Consider the following 13885-nt stretch of genomic DNA (forward strand, 5'->3'; position numbering starts at 1 on the left):
GATTTCATGATGATGTTTAAAAGGAGGAGTTGACATCTATGTTCAGACATACCTTGCTGCAGGACATTTACAGGTTGCTGATATGAAAATAGCTGTACGCGAGTTTCATAAGGCCTATCCGCGTATATACGCTTGTTTATGTGGATGCAGACGCGTATATGGAGTTTTGAAGGAAATCAGCAGGGACAAATGTTGGTTGAAGAAAGTATGATATGGGTCTGACAGAGATCATCTGGCACAGGTTCAGGGGGAGTAGATAATCTTCCAATGATGCATTGTTGGCATTATCTTAAAGCTTTTGGTTCTGGTTCACATTTGTGGTTAGTTTCAGGTGGAACAAAGGCGAAAGGAGAACAGAAGGATCTCTTGGTTGCTGATCTGAATGGTGATTATCAGATGCTGCTGGCGACTTTCATAAGTCTTGGTCTAGTTCTTTCATCTCTATGTCATATATCTCTTTTGTGGTATCTCTTTCATGGTGTCAAGGTCATGTAACGGCCTATTTTGGTTTCCCCACTATGCCTGGGATGATTGATGCAATATGATTGGTTGTCATATGTAAACTTTTGATGTATCCCCACTTGGTTGGGTGGATGAGTCAATTTTTTTATATCCTCACTTAGTTGAGAGATGGATGTATGTATGAGTCTTTGGTGATAGGAAGGTATTTTATGATGTATAGAGTCATGTTCTTATTGAAGAACATCTTTTGCAGATCTTGCCTACAGTCAGGAAGAGCATGAACAACACACTTCAGCAGTACAGAGACTTGGCATGTACTCAGGGGGAGCATTGACAGATTGGTACACTTTGGCATATACAAAGGGGGAGATCATTCAGAGATTTTAACAGATACTCAGGGGGAGTATGGACAGCGAAATGTTCAGCAAAAGAAGAGAACATCTTGGTCCACCCTTTGCCCTTGATGTCAAAGGGGGAGAGTGATTTGGTGTTGTTGCCATCAAGTCCAAAGGGGGAGATTGTTGGCATTATGATGCATGTGTTGTACTTGATGGCAACCCTCTCATAGAAGAATATCTCACTTATGTATAACTGGATGAATCTTCAGAAGAGATATCAGATGTGACTGATGGAGGACAGCTCAAAGGAATCAGATGATAGTTCTAAGTGTGACAAGTTAGCTTTGCCATCAAGTCCAAAGGGGGAGATTGTTGGCATTATGAGATAAGTGTTGTCCTTGATGGCAAACCACACTGATGACAAATCATAGTGCAGAAGGTCAGCAGCAAGGAATTGATGATCAGACTATAAGAAGAAGAGAAAGTTCATACACGCAGGTTCATTAAGCCCAAGTCGCGTATACAAGCAGGTTCACTATATACCAAGTCGCGTATACGCAGGTTCGCTATATACCAAGTCGCGTGTACACGCAGGTTGGCTTCAGTAAAAGCGCGTGTACGTGGAAAACTTATCTTTGGTCCACAACGGTTATTCCTTGGAAGTTGTGCCTATGATTTTGGACCTTGGTGTCTCGACGGACGTGTTGATCCCTAGTTTTGAAGTTGATGGTATTGGATTTCTATGGTTTTGGCCCGTGGTATTGAGCAAGGCCTAAGGCTATATAAGGAGAAGAAGATCATTAGGCAAAGTATTCGAAAAGTCTTGAATATCTGATGAAGTATTAGATCCAGTATGCAGGTTATGGGTTGATGATGCATTGCTTGATCTGAGCTAAGGAGAGATCTCACCAGTTGATAGAGAACAAGATCTAAGGAGAGATCGAGATCAAATGGTTTGAAATGAACTATCCTTATATGGTTGATTATTCTTATTCTAGATCTGCATACTGACGCAAATAATTTTCTATAAATGTTATAGTATGATTGATGTCTGGTACGGCTGCAAAGTTATAAGGAAATATTTTTAGATCTGTACGCGGGTTGACCTTGGAAAAAGAGCGTATACACGCAGGTTGGGTTCATCCAAGTAGCGTGTACATTGTAAAGCTTGATATTTGAAGTTGCAGATGGGCCTGATGGTTATTGCAGAGTTCTGTGTCTGCTCTGTGTTCTGGTGACTGTGTTGTTGACAGAGTTTCAGTGTTTCAGTGATTAATGATGCAAGTTGTACTACAAGGTGATTGTCTTATGGATCCAGTATGAAAATGTATGAAACGTGGTCCCAGGTAGATCGTAGGTAGGCACCTACGTACTAGTAAATGGATCGGCTAGTACAAGAGCTAAGAGGATTGTAGCCCTCTGCAGGTTGTAGCCTGCGTGCTGGTAAAGGACTGCACCAGTACATTGTAAAAGAAGTTTCTTATTAAAGAAGAAAGAGACGAATTGCAGCAGATGGTTTTCACCCACATTGGGTTTCCACCTTATATCATGGTGTTCATGTGTGTGGCTTTTGTGTGATGATCTGTTTCTGTTATACTGCACCTGTTTACTGTTAATATGGTTAATAATGTTCTGATGCATTTACTGAAGATAAGCTAACTGAATCATAAGATCTCTTGATATACGCTAGTTGCAATAAACACAGTAGCGTGTACACGCGGGTTCACTTAACTGAAGTAGCGTATATGTGTCTAAGTATGAGCATTGAAAAAGTTTTATTGATCTGATAATACTGATTCACCCCCCCCTCTCAATATTATTTCCAACAATTGGTATCAGAGCAGGTCCTTTGGTAGAAGCTTGATCGTTTGAAGGAGATCCGTGGAACAATGGGAAAGAAGCTTAAGAAGAAAGTTCATAAGAATAAGAAGACATCTCAGAAGATCTATGACAGTGGGAGAGTCGATTGGGGATAAGGTATAAGAAGTTCTTCAGATTCAGAATCATTATCAGGTATGAATGTGTTATCCTCTGATGTTCCTGCTATATTTCCTTGTGAAAGTGATGGAAGTGATAGTGAAACTACTGAACATGCTTTTATGGGTGAGCAAGAAAAGTATCAAATAGAGGCAATATTTAGAAGGCTTGCAGACAAAGTTAAAGATCAACAAGATCTATTAAACAAAAGGGAATGTGCTTTCAAAGAAGAAGTTACCAAACTAAAGGCCCAACTAGAAGAAGGAAACAAGGTAAGAAAGCTTCTCAAGGACAAGGAAGACCAATGTCAAAAATTGCAGCATGAAGTGACATCATTAAGAAAAGAAGTCAACGAAAGAAGCACAACCATCAAGAAACTCAAAGATAGATCCAGCTACTATGAAAATCTTGAAGCTACAATCCTCTCACTAAAGGGAGATCTTGAAGAATCAAGGAAGCAGAATGAAGATCTACATCAAGCAATTGAAAAACAAGAAAATGAAGTCATCAGCTTAAAATCCCAGCTGGAATGTGCTTTCCGAGTTCGTCAAATGCAGCAGGATCTGAATGAAGAACAAGAAAAGGAGATTCTCAAACTAAGGGAGAAAATGGAAGAACGAAGAAAAGATGAAGAAAATTGGAAAAAGAAATCTCTTGAAAAGGAAGAACAGCTTCAAGTTGAGGTAAATATCTTGAAAGGTAAAATAGAAGAAAAGGATAAGTTGTTACGATTTCAAGATAGCTCTAAAGTCTTGGATGATATTCTTAGTAGTCAAAGGTCTCCTGCTATCAAGACTGGTCTTGGTTTTCATGAATCTGTTGAAGGTGAATCTAGTTCACAAGGTGAGGCAAGGAACTCTAAAGAGAAATCTAAAATGATCAACAAGGAGATGAAAGGTCAGCCCCATCAACAATCAAGGAAAGAGACTCCTCAAAGAAAATATTTTACTCCTCCTATGAATAATGTTGAATGTTATGTATGTCATAATCTTGGACATGTTGCAGCTAGATGTAGAAGAAGAAGGGTTCAAGACCATCATGCAAAAAGATCATCACACTCAAGGTACTTTAATGGATATTGCTTTGCTTGCAATATGTTTGGTCACAAAGCTGCTGATTGCTACAGGAGGAACATGAAACATGTTAGATGTTTTGCATGTAACAAGCTTGGACATATAGCAAAGGAATGCAGGAACAAAGGATGGACATCACACCAAAAGAAGAAAACCTCATCACACTTGAAGATATGGAGGAAGAAGGAAGTACAGTCAGCACAATGGACTGAGACACAGCACAGCACAGACATATCAGACTCAGGGGGAGCTGAAAGTGTAAAACATCAGTGTTATGAATCTAATACGCAAGTTCCTTAAAGGGAAGTCGCGTACATACGCGAGTTAGACACTGCAAAGTCGCGTATATGTCAGTCCGAAGAAAAGCAGTGGGGTCAGGATCAGAAAAGGATCTGATATGATTCAGTCTATTATTTGCTCTATTGGTTAGTCTACTGAGGATGTGTGGAAATGTTTTGTTACTTGTATGATGTCTAGAAGTGTTTTGATCCTAACTTGAGGATGATGATGTTTTGATGCTTATTGCTGATATATGCATGATCAGATCTAATAGATGGCACTGGTTGAGGGGGAGCATATGCCTTTAGTAATTCATTGTTGGCATTATGGTTAATAATCCTTGGTGATGATTCTCATATGGCTAAATGATATATCTTGCTATGATATGATGTTGTGAGTTGTCTATGATAAACTCTCATATGATTCTTGAAGTTACATAGAAGATTTTAAGATCAGATTTATGGTTGATTGATGATGCATATATGGTGCTTACATGGTGATCTTCATAAGGACAAGGAGAAGTACAAAGCTTGAATACACATCTTCCTCACTTGATGGTGAGTCACTTATATACTGCTGTTGTCATATGCATAAAGATCATACAGTTATGATGCAGGCACTCATGTGGATAAGGATTGTTGCTGATGATGATATCAAGAAGCTTTGTCAAAAGAGTTTGAGCTCAAGATACATAGTGTTGATACATGGATGACTCCTCAAAGTCACTTTGTTGGAGACATGATGATGAGTTCGTGTCTATATGATGATAGGTTTATACTTACATATGTTGGTTGATGTAGATGTTCCCAAGTAATGATACTTGAATCATGTAGATCTTGACGTTGATGAAATGGCTATGGTGGTTTCACATGTAATGTGAATGATTTCATGATGATGTTTAAAAGGAGGAGTTGACATCTATGTTCAGACATACCTTGCTGCAGGACATTTACAGGTTGCTGATATGAAAATAGCTGTACGCGAGTTTCATAAGGCCTATCCGCGTATATACGCTTGTTTATGTGGATGCAGACGCGTATATGGAGTTTTGAAGGAAATCAGCAGGGACAAATGTTGGTTGAAGAAAGTATGATATGGGTCTGACAGAGATCATCTGGCACAGGTTCAGGGGGAGTAGATAATCTTGATGCATTGTTGGCATTATCTTAAAGCTTTTGGTTCTGGTTCACATTTGTGGTTAGTTTCAGGTGGAACAAAGGCGAAAGGAGAACAGAAGGATCTCTTGGTTGCTGATCTGAATGGTGATTATCAGATGCTGCTGGTGACTTTCATAAGTCTTGGTCTAGTTCTTTCATCTCTATGTCATATATCTCTTTTGTGGTATCTCTTTCATGGTGTCAAGGTCATGTAACGGCCTATTTTGGTTTCCCCACTATGCCTGGGATGATTGATGCAATATGATTGGTTGTCATATGTAAACTTTTGATGTATCCCCACTTGGTTGGGTGGATGAGTCAATTTTTGTATATCCTCACTTAGTTGAGAGATGGATGTATGTATGAGTCTTTGGTGATAGGAAGGTATTTTATGATGTATAGAGTCATGTTCTTCTTGAAGAACATCTTTTGCAGATCTTGCCTACAGTCAGGAAGAGCATGAACAACACACTTCAGCAGTACAGAGACTTGGCATGTACTCAGGGGGAGCATTGACAGATTGGTACACTTTGGCATATACAAAGGGGGAGATCATTCAGAGATTTTAACAGATACTCAGGGGGAGTATGGACAGCGAAATGTTCAGCAAAAGAAGAGAACATCTTGGTCCACCCTTTGCCCTTGATGTCAAAGGGGGAGAGTGATTTGGTGTTGTTGCCATCAAGTCCAAAGGGGGAGATTGTTGGCATTATGATGCATGTGTTGTACTTGATGGCAACCCTCTCATAGAAGAATATCTCACTTATGTATAACTGGATGAATCTTCAGAAGAGATATCAGATGTGACTGATGGAGGACAGCTCAAAGGAATCAGATGATAGTTCTAAGTGTGACAAGTTAGCTTTGCCATCAAGTCCAAAGGGGGAGATTGTTGGCATTATGAGATAAGTGTTGTCCTTGATGGCAAACCACACTGATGACAAATCATAGTGCAGAAGGTCAGCAGCAAGGAATTGATGATCAGACTATAAGAAGAAGAGAAAGTTCATACACGCAGGTTCATTAAGCCCAAGTCGCGTATACAAGCAGGTTCACTATATACCAAGTCGCGTATACGCAGGTTCGCTATATACCAAGTCGCGTGTACACGCAGGTTGGCTTCAGTAAAAGCGCGTGTACGTGGAAAACTTATCTTTGGTCCACAACGGTTATTCCTTGGAAGTTGTGCCTATGATTTTGGACCTTGGTGTCTCGACGGACGTGTTGATCCCTAGTTTTGAAGTTGATGGTATTGGATTTCTATGGTTTTGGCCCGTGGTATTGAGCAAGGCCTAAGGCTATATAAGGAGAAGAAGATCATTAGGCAAAGTATTCGAAAAGTCTTGAATATCTGATGAAGTATTAGATCCAGTATGCAGGTTATGGGTTGATGATGCATTGCTTGATCTGAGCTAAGGAGAGATCTCACCAGTTGATAGAGAACAAGATCTAAGGAGAGATCGAGATCAAATGGTTTGAAATGAACTATCCTTATATGGTTGATTATTCTTATTCTAGATCTGCATACTGACGCAAATAATTTTCTATAAATGTTATAGTATGATTGATGTCTGGTACGGCTGCAAAGTTATAAGGAAATATTTTTAGATCTGTACGCGGGTTGACCTTGGAAAAAGAGCGTATACACGCAGGTTGGGTTCATCCAAGTAGCGTGTACATTGTAAAGCTTGATATTTGAAGTTGCAGATGGGTCTGATGGTTATTGCAGAGTTCTGTGTCTGCTCTGTGTTCTGGTGACTGTGTTGTTGACAGAGTTTCAGTGTTTCAGTGATTAATGATGCAAGTTGTACTACAAGGTGATTGTCTTATGGATCCAGTATGAAAATGTATGAAACGTGGTCCCAGGTAGATCGTAGGTAGGCACCTACGTACTAGTAAATGGATCGGCTAGTACAAGAGCTAAGAGGATTGTAGCCCTCTGCAGGTTGTAGCCTGCGTGCTGGTAAAGGACTGCACCAGTACATTGTAAAAGAAGTTTCTTATTAAAGAAGAAAGAGACGAATTGCAGCAGATGGTTTTCACCCACATTGGGTTTCCACCTTATATCATGGTGTTCATGTGTGTGGCTTTTGTGTGATGATCTGTTTCTGTTATACTGCACCTGTTTACTGTTAATATGGTTAATAATGTTCTGATGCATTTACTGAAGATAAGCTAACTGAATCATAAGATCTCTTGATATACGCTAGTTGCAATAAACACAGTAGCGTGTACACGCGGGTTCACTTAACTGAAGTAGCGTATATGTGTCTAAGTATGAGCATTGAAAAAGTTTTATTGATCTGATAATACTGATTCACCCCCCCCTCTCAATATTATTTCCAACAATTGGTATCAGAGCAGGTCCTTTGGTAGAAGCTTGATCGTTTGAAGGAGATCCGTGGAACAATGGGAAAGAAGCTTAAGAAGAAAGTTCATAAGAATAAGAAGACATCTCAGAAGATCTATGACAGTGGGAGAGTCGATTGGGGATAAGGTATAAGAAGTTCTTCAGATTCAGAATCATTATCAGGTATGAATGTGTTATCCTCTGATGTTCCTGCTATATTTCCTTGTGAAAGTGATGGAAGTGATAGTGAAACTACTGAACATGCTTTTATGGGTGAGCAAGAAAAGTATCAAATAGAGGCAATATTTAGAAGGCTTGCAGACAAAGTTAAAGATCAACAAGATCTATTAAACAAAAGGGAATGTGCTTTCAAAGAAGAAGTTACCAAACTAAAGGCCCAACTAGAAGAAGGAAACAAGGTAAGAAAGCTTCTCAAGGACAAGGAAGACCAATGTCAAAAATTGCAGCATGAAGTGACATCATTAAGAAAAGAAGTCAACGAAAGAAGCACAACCATCAAGAAACTCAAAGATAGATCCAGCTACTATGAAAATCTTGAAGCTACAATCCTCTCACTAAAGGGAGATCTTGAAGAATCAAGGAAGCAGAATGAAGATCTACATCAAGCAATTGAAAAACAAGAAAATGAAGTCATCAGCTTAAAATCCCAGCTGGAATGTGCTTTCCGAGTTCGTCAAATGCAGCAGGATCTGAATGAAGAACAAGAAAAGGAGATTCTCAAACTAAGGGAGAAAATGGAAGAACGAAGAAAAGATGAAGAAAATTGGAAAAAGAAATCTCTTGAAAAGGAAGAACAGCTTCAAGTTGAGGTAAATATCTTGAAAGGTAAAATAGAAGAAAAGGATAAGTTGTTACGATTTCAAGATAGCTCTAAAGTCTTGGATGATATTCTTAGTAGTCAAAGGTCTCCTGCTATCAAGACTGGTCTTGGTTTTCATGAATCTGTTGAAGGTGAATCTAGTTCACAAGGTGAGGCAAGGAACTCTAAAGAGAAATCTAAAATGATCAACAAGGAGATGAAAGGTCAGCCCCATCAACAATCAAGGAAAGAGACTCCTCAAAGAAAATATTTTACTCCTCCTATGAATAATGTTGAATGTTATGTATGTCATAATCTTGGACATGTTGCAGCTAGATGTAGAAGAAGAAGGGTTCAAGACCATCATGCAAAAAGATCATCACACTCAAGGTACTTTAATGGATATTGCTTTGCTTGCAATATGTTTGGTCACAAAGCTGCTGATTGCTACAGGAGGAACATGAAACATGTTAGATGTTTTGCATGTAACAAGCTTGGACATATAGCAAAGGAATGCAGGAACAAAGGATGGACATCACACCAAAAGAAGAAAACCTCATCACACTTGAAGATATGGAGGAAGAAGGAAGTACAGTCAGCACAATGGACTGAGACACAGCACAGCACAGACATATCAGACTCAGGGGGAGCTGAAAGTGTAAAACATCAGTGTTATGAATCTAATACGCAAGTTCCTTAAAGGGAAGTCGCGTACATACGCGAGTTAGACACTGCAAAGTCGCGTATATGTCAGTCCGAAGAAAAGCAGTGGGGTCAGGATCAGAAAAGGATCTGATATGATTCAGTCTATTATTTGCTCTATTGGTTAGTCTACTGAGGATGTGTGGAAATGTTTTGTTACTTGTATGATGTCTAGAAGTGTTTTGATCCTAACTTGAGGATGATGATGTTTTGATGCTTATTGCTGATATATGCATGATCAGATCTAATAGATGGCACTGGTTGAGGGGGAGCATATGCCTTTAGTAATTCATTGTTGGCATTATGGTTAATAATCCTTGGTGATGATTCTCATATGGCTAAATGATATATCTTGCTATGATATGATGTTGTGAGTTGTCTATGATAAACTCTCATATGATTCTTGAAGTTACATAGAAGATGTTCAGATCAGATTTATGGTTGATTGATGATGCATATATGGTGCTTACATGGTGATCTTCATAAGGACAAGGAGAAGTACAAAGCTTGAATACACATCTTCCTCACTTGATGATGAGTCACTTATATACTGCTGTTGTCATATGCATAAAGATCATACAGTTATGATGCAGGCACTCATGTGGATAAGGATTGTTGCTGATGATGATATCAAGAAGCTTTGTCAAAAGAGTTTGAGCTCAAGATACATAGTGTTGATACATGGATGACTCCTCAAAGTCACTTTGTTGGAGACATGATGATGAGTTCGTGTCTATATGATGATAGGTTTATACTTACATATGTTGGTTGATGTAGATGTTCCCAAGTAATGATACTTGAATCATGTAGATCTTGACGTTGATGAAATGGCTATGGTGGTTTCACATGTAATGTGAATGATTTCATGATGATGTTTAAAAGGAGGAGTTGACATCTATGTTCAGACATACCTTGCTGCAGGACATTTACAGGTTGCTGATATGAAAATAGCTGTACGCGAGTTTCATAAGGCCTATCCGCGTATATACGCTTGTTTATGTGGATGCAGACGCGTATATGGAGTTTTGAAGGAAATCAGCAGGGACAAATGTTGGTTGAAGAAAGTATGATATGGGTCTGACAGAGATCATCTGGCACAGGTTCAGGGGGAGTAGATAATCTTCCAATGATGCATTGTTGGCATTATCTTAAAGCTTTTGGTTCTGGTTCACATTTGTGGTTAGTTTCAGGTGGAACAAAGGCGAAAGGAGAACAGAAGGATCTCTTGGTTGCTGATCTGAATGGTGATTATCAGATGCTGCTGGTGACTTTCATAAGTCTTGGTCTAGTTCTTTCATCTCTATGTCATATATCTCTTTTGTGGTATCTCTTTCATGGTGTCAAGGTCATGTAACGGCCTATTTTGGTTTCCCCACTATGCCTGGGATGATTGATGCAATATGATTGGTTGTCATATGTAAACTTTTGATGTATCCCCACTTGGTTGGGTGGATGAGTCAATTTTTGTATATCCTCACTTAGTTGAGAGATGGATGTATGTATGAGTCTTTGGTGATAGGAAGGTATTTTATGATGTATAGAGTCATGTTCTTCTTGAAGAACATCTTTTGCAGATCTTGCCTACAGTCAGGAAGAGCATGAACAACACACTTCAGCAGTACAGAGACTTGGCATGTACTCAGGGGGAGCATTGACAGATTGGTACACTTTGGCATATACAAAGGGGGAGATCATTCAGAGATTTTAACAGATACTCAGGGGGAGTATGGACAGCGAAATGTTCAGCAAAAGAAGAGAACATCTTGGTCCACCCTTTGCCCTTGATGTCAAAGGGGGAGAGTGATTTGGTGTTGTTGCCATCAAGTCCAAAGGGGGAGATTGTTGGCATTATGATGCATGTGTTGTACTTGATGGCAACCCTCTCATAGAAGAATATCTCACTTATGTATAACTGGATGAATCTTCAGAAGAGATATCAGATGTGACTGATGGAGGACAGCTCAAAGGAATCAGATGATAGTTCTAAGTGTGACAAGTTAGCTTTGCCATCAAGTCCAAAGGGGGAGATTGTTGGCATTATGAGATAAGTGTTGTCCTTGATGGCAAACCACACTGATGACAAATCATAGTGCAGAAGGTCAGCAGCAAGGAATTGATGATCAGACTATAAGAAGAAGAGAAAGTTCATACACGCAGGTTCATTAAGCCCAAGTCGCGTATACAAGCAGGTTCACTATATACCAAGTCGCGTATACGCAGGTTCGCTATATACCAAGTCGCGTGTACACGCAGGTTGGCTTCAGTAAAAGCGCGTGTACGTGGAAAACTTATCTTTGGTCCACAACGGTTATTCCTTGGAAGTTGTGCCTATGATTTTGGACCTTGGTGTCTCGACGGACGTGTTGATCCCTAGTTTTGAAGTTGATGGTATTGGATTTCTATGGTTTTGGCCCGTGGTATTGAGCAAGGCCTAAGGCTATATAAGGAGAAGAAGATCATTAGGCAAAGTATTCGAAAAGTCTTGAATATCTGATGAAGTATTAGATCCAGTATGCAGGTTATGGGTTGATGATGCATTGCTTGATCTGAGCTAAGGAGAGATCTCACCAGTTGATAGAGAACAAGATCTAAGGAGAGATCGAGATCAAATGGTTTGAAATGAACTATCCTTATATGGTTGATTATTCTTATTCTAGATCTGCATACTGACGCAAATAATTTTCTATAAATGTTATAGTATGATTGATGTCTGGTACGGCTGCAAAGTTATAAGGAAATATTTTTAGATCTGTACGCGGGTTGACCTTGGAAAAAGAGCGTATACACGCAGGTTGGGTTCATCCAAGTAGCGTGTACATTGTAAAGCTTGATATTTGAAGTTGCAGATGGGTCTGATGGTTATTGCAGAGTTCTGTGTCTGCTCTGTGTTCTGGTGACTGTGTTGTTGACAGAGTTTCAGTGTTTCAGTGATTAATGATGCAAGTTGTACTACAAGGTGATTGTCTTATGGATCCAGTATGAAAATGTATGAAACGTGGTCCCAGGTAGATCGTAGGTAGGCACCTACGTACTAGTAAATGGATCGGCTAGTACAAGAGCTAAGAGGATTGTATCCCTCTGCAGGTTGTAGCCTGCGTGCTGGTAAAGGACTGCACCAGTACATTGTAAAAGAAGTTTCTTATTAAAGAAGAAAGAGACGAATTGCAGCAGATGGTTTTCACCCACATTGGGTTTCCACCTTATATCATGGTGTTCATGTGTGTGGCTTTTGTGTGATGATCTGTTTCTGTTATACTGCACCTGTTTACTGTTAATATGGTTAATAATGTTCTGATGCATTTACTGAAGATAAGCTAACTGAATCATAAGATCTCTTGATATACGCTAGTTGCAATAAACACAGTAGCGTGTACACGCGGGTTCACTTAACTGAAGTAGCGTATATGTGTCTAAGTATGAGCATTGAAAAAGTTTTATTGATCTGATAATACTGATTCACCCCCCCCTCTCAATATTATTTCCAACAATTGGTATCAGAGCAGGTCCTTTGGTAGAAGCTTGATCGTTTGAAGGAGATCCGTGGAACAATGGGAAAGAAGCTTAAGAAGAAAGTTCATAAGAATAAGAAGACATCTCAGAAGATCTATGACAGTGGGAGAGTCGATTGGGGATAAGGTATAAGAAGTTCTTCAGATTCAGAATCATTATCAGGTATGAATGTGTTATCCTCTGATGTTCCTGCTATATTTCCTTGTGAAAGTGATGGAAGTGATAGTGAAACTACTGAACATGCTTTTATGGGTGAGCAAGAAAAGTATCAAATAGAGGCAATATTTAGAAGGCTTGCAGACAAAGTTAAAGATCAACAAGATCTATTAAACAAAAGGGAATGTGCTTTCAAAGAAGAAGTTACCAAACTAAAGGCCCAACTAGAAGAAGGAAACAAGGTAAGAAAGCTTCTCAAGGACAAGGAAGACCAATGTCAAAAATTGCAGCATGAAGTGACATCATTAAGAAAAGAAGTCAACGAAAGAAGCACAACCATCAAGAAACTCAAAGATAGATCCAGCTACTATGAAAATCTTGAAGCTACAATCCTCTCACTAAAGGGAGATCTTGAAGAATCAAGGAAGCAGAATGAAGATCTACATCAAGCAATTGAAAAACAAGAAAATGAAGTCATCAGCTTAAAATCCCAGCTGGAATGTGCTTTCCGAGTTCGTCAAATGCAGCAGGATCTGAATGAAGAACAAGAAAAGGAGATTCTCAAACTAAGGGAGAAAATGGAAGAACGAAGAAAAGATGAAGAAAATTGGAAAAAGAAATCTCTTGAAAAGGAAGAACAGCTTCAAGTTGAGGTAAATATCTTGAAAGGTAAAATAGAAGAAAAGGATAAGTTGTTACGATTTCAAGATAGCTCTAAAGTCTTGGATGATATTCTTAGTAGTCAAAGGTCTCCTGCTATCAAGACTGGTCTTGGTTTTCATGAATCTGTTGAAGGTGAATCTAGTTCACAAGGTGAGGCAAGGAACTCTAAAGAGAAATCTAAAATGATCAACAAGGAGATGAAAGGTCAGCCCCATCAACAATCAAGGAAAGAGACTCCTCAAAGAAAATATTTTACTCCTCCTATGAATAATGTTGAATGTTATGTATGTCATAATCTTGGACATGTTGCAGCTAGATGTAGAAGAAGAAGGGTTCAAGACCATCATGCAAAAAGATCATCACACTCAAGGTACTTTAATGGATATTGCTTTGCTTGC

Source organism: Pinus tabuliformis, chromosome 6 (genome assembly GCF_031772625.1).
Source record: "Pinus tabuliformis cultivar Carrire ecotype Pingquan chromosome 6, CPIR1, whole genome shotgun sequence".
NCBI lineage: Eukaryota > Viridiplantae > Streptophyta > Pinopsida > Pinales > Pinaceae > Pinus > Pinus tabuliformis.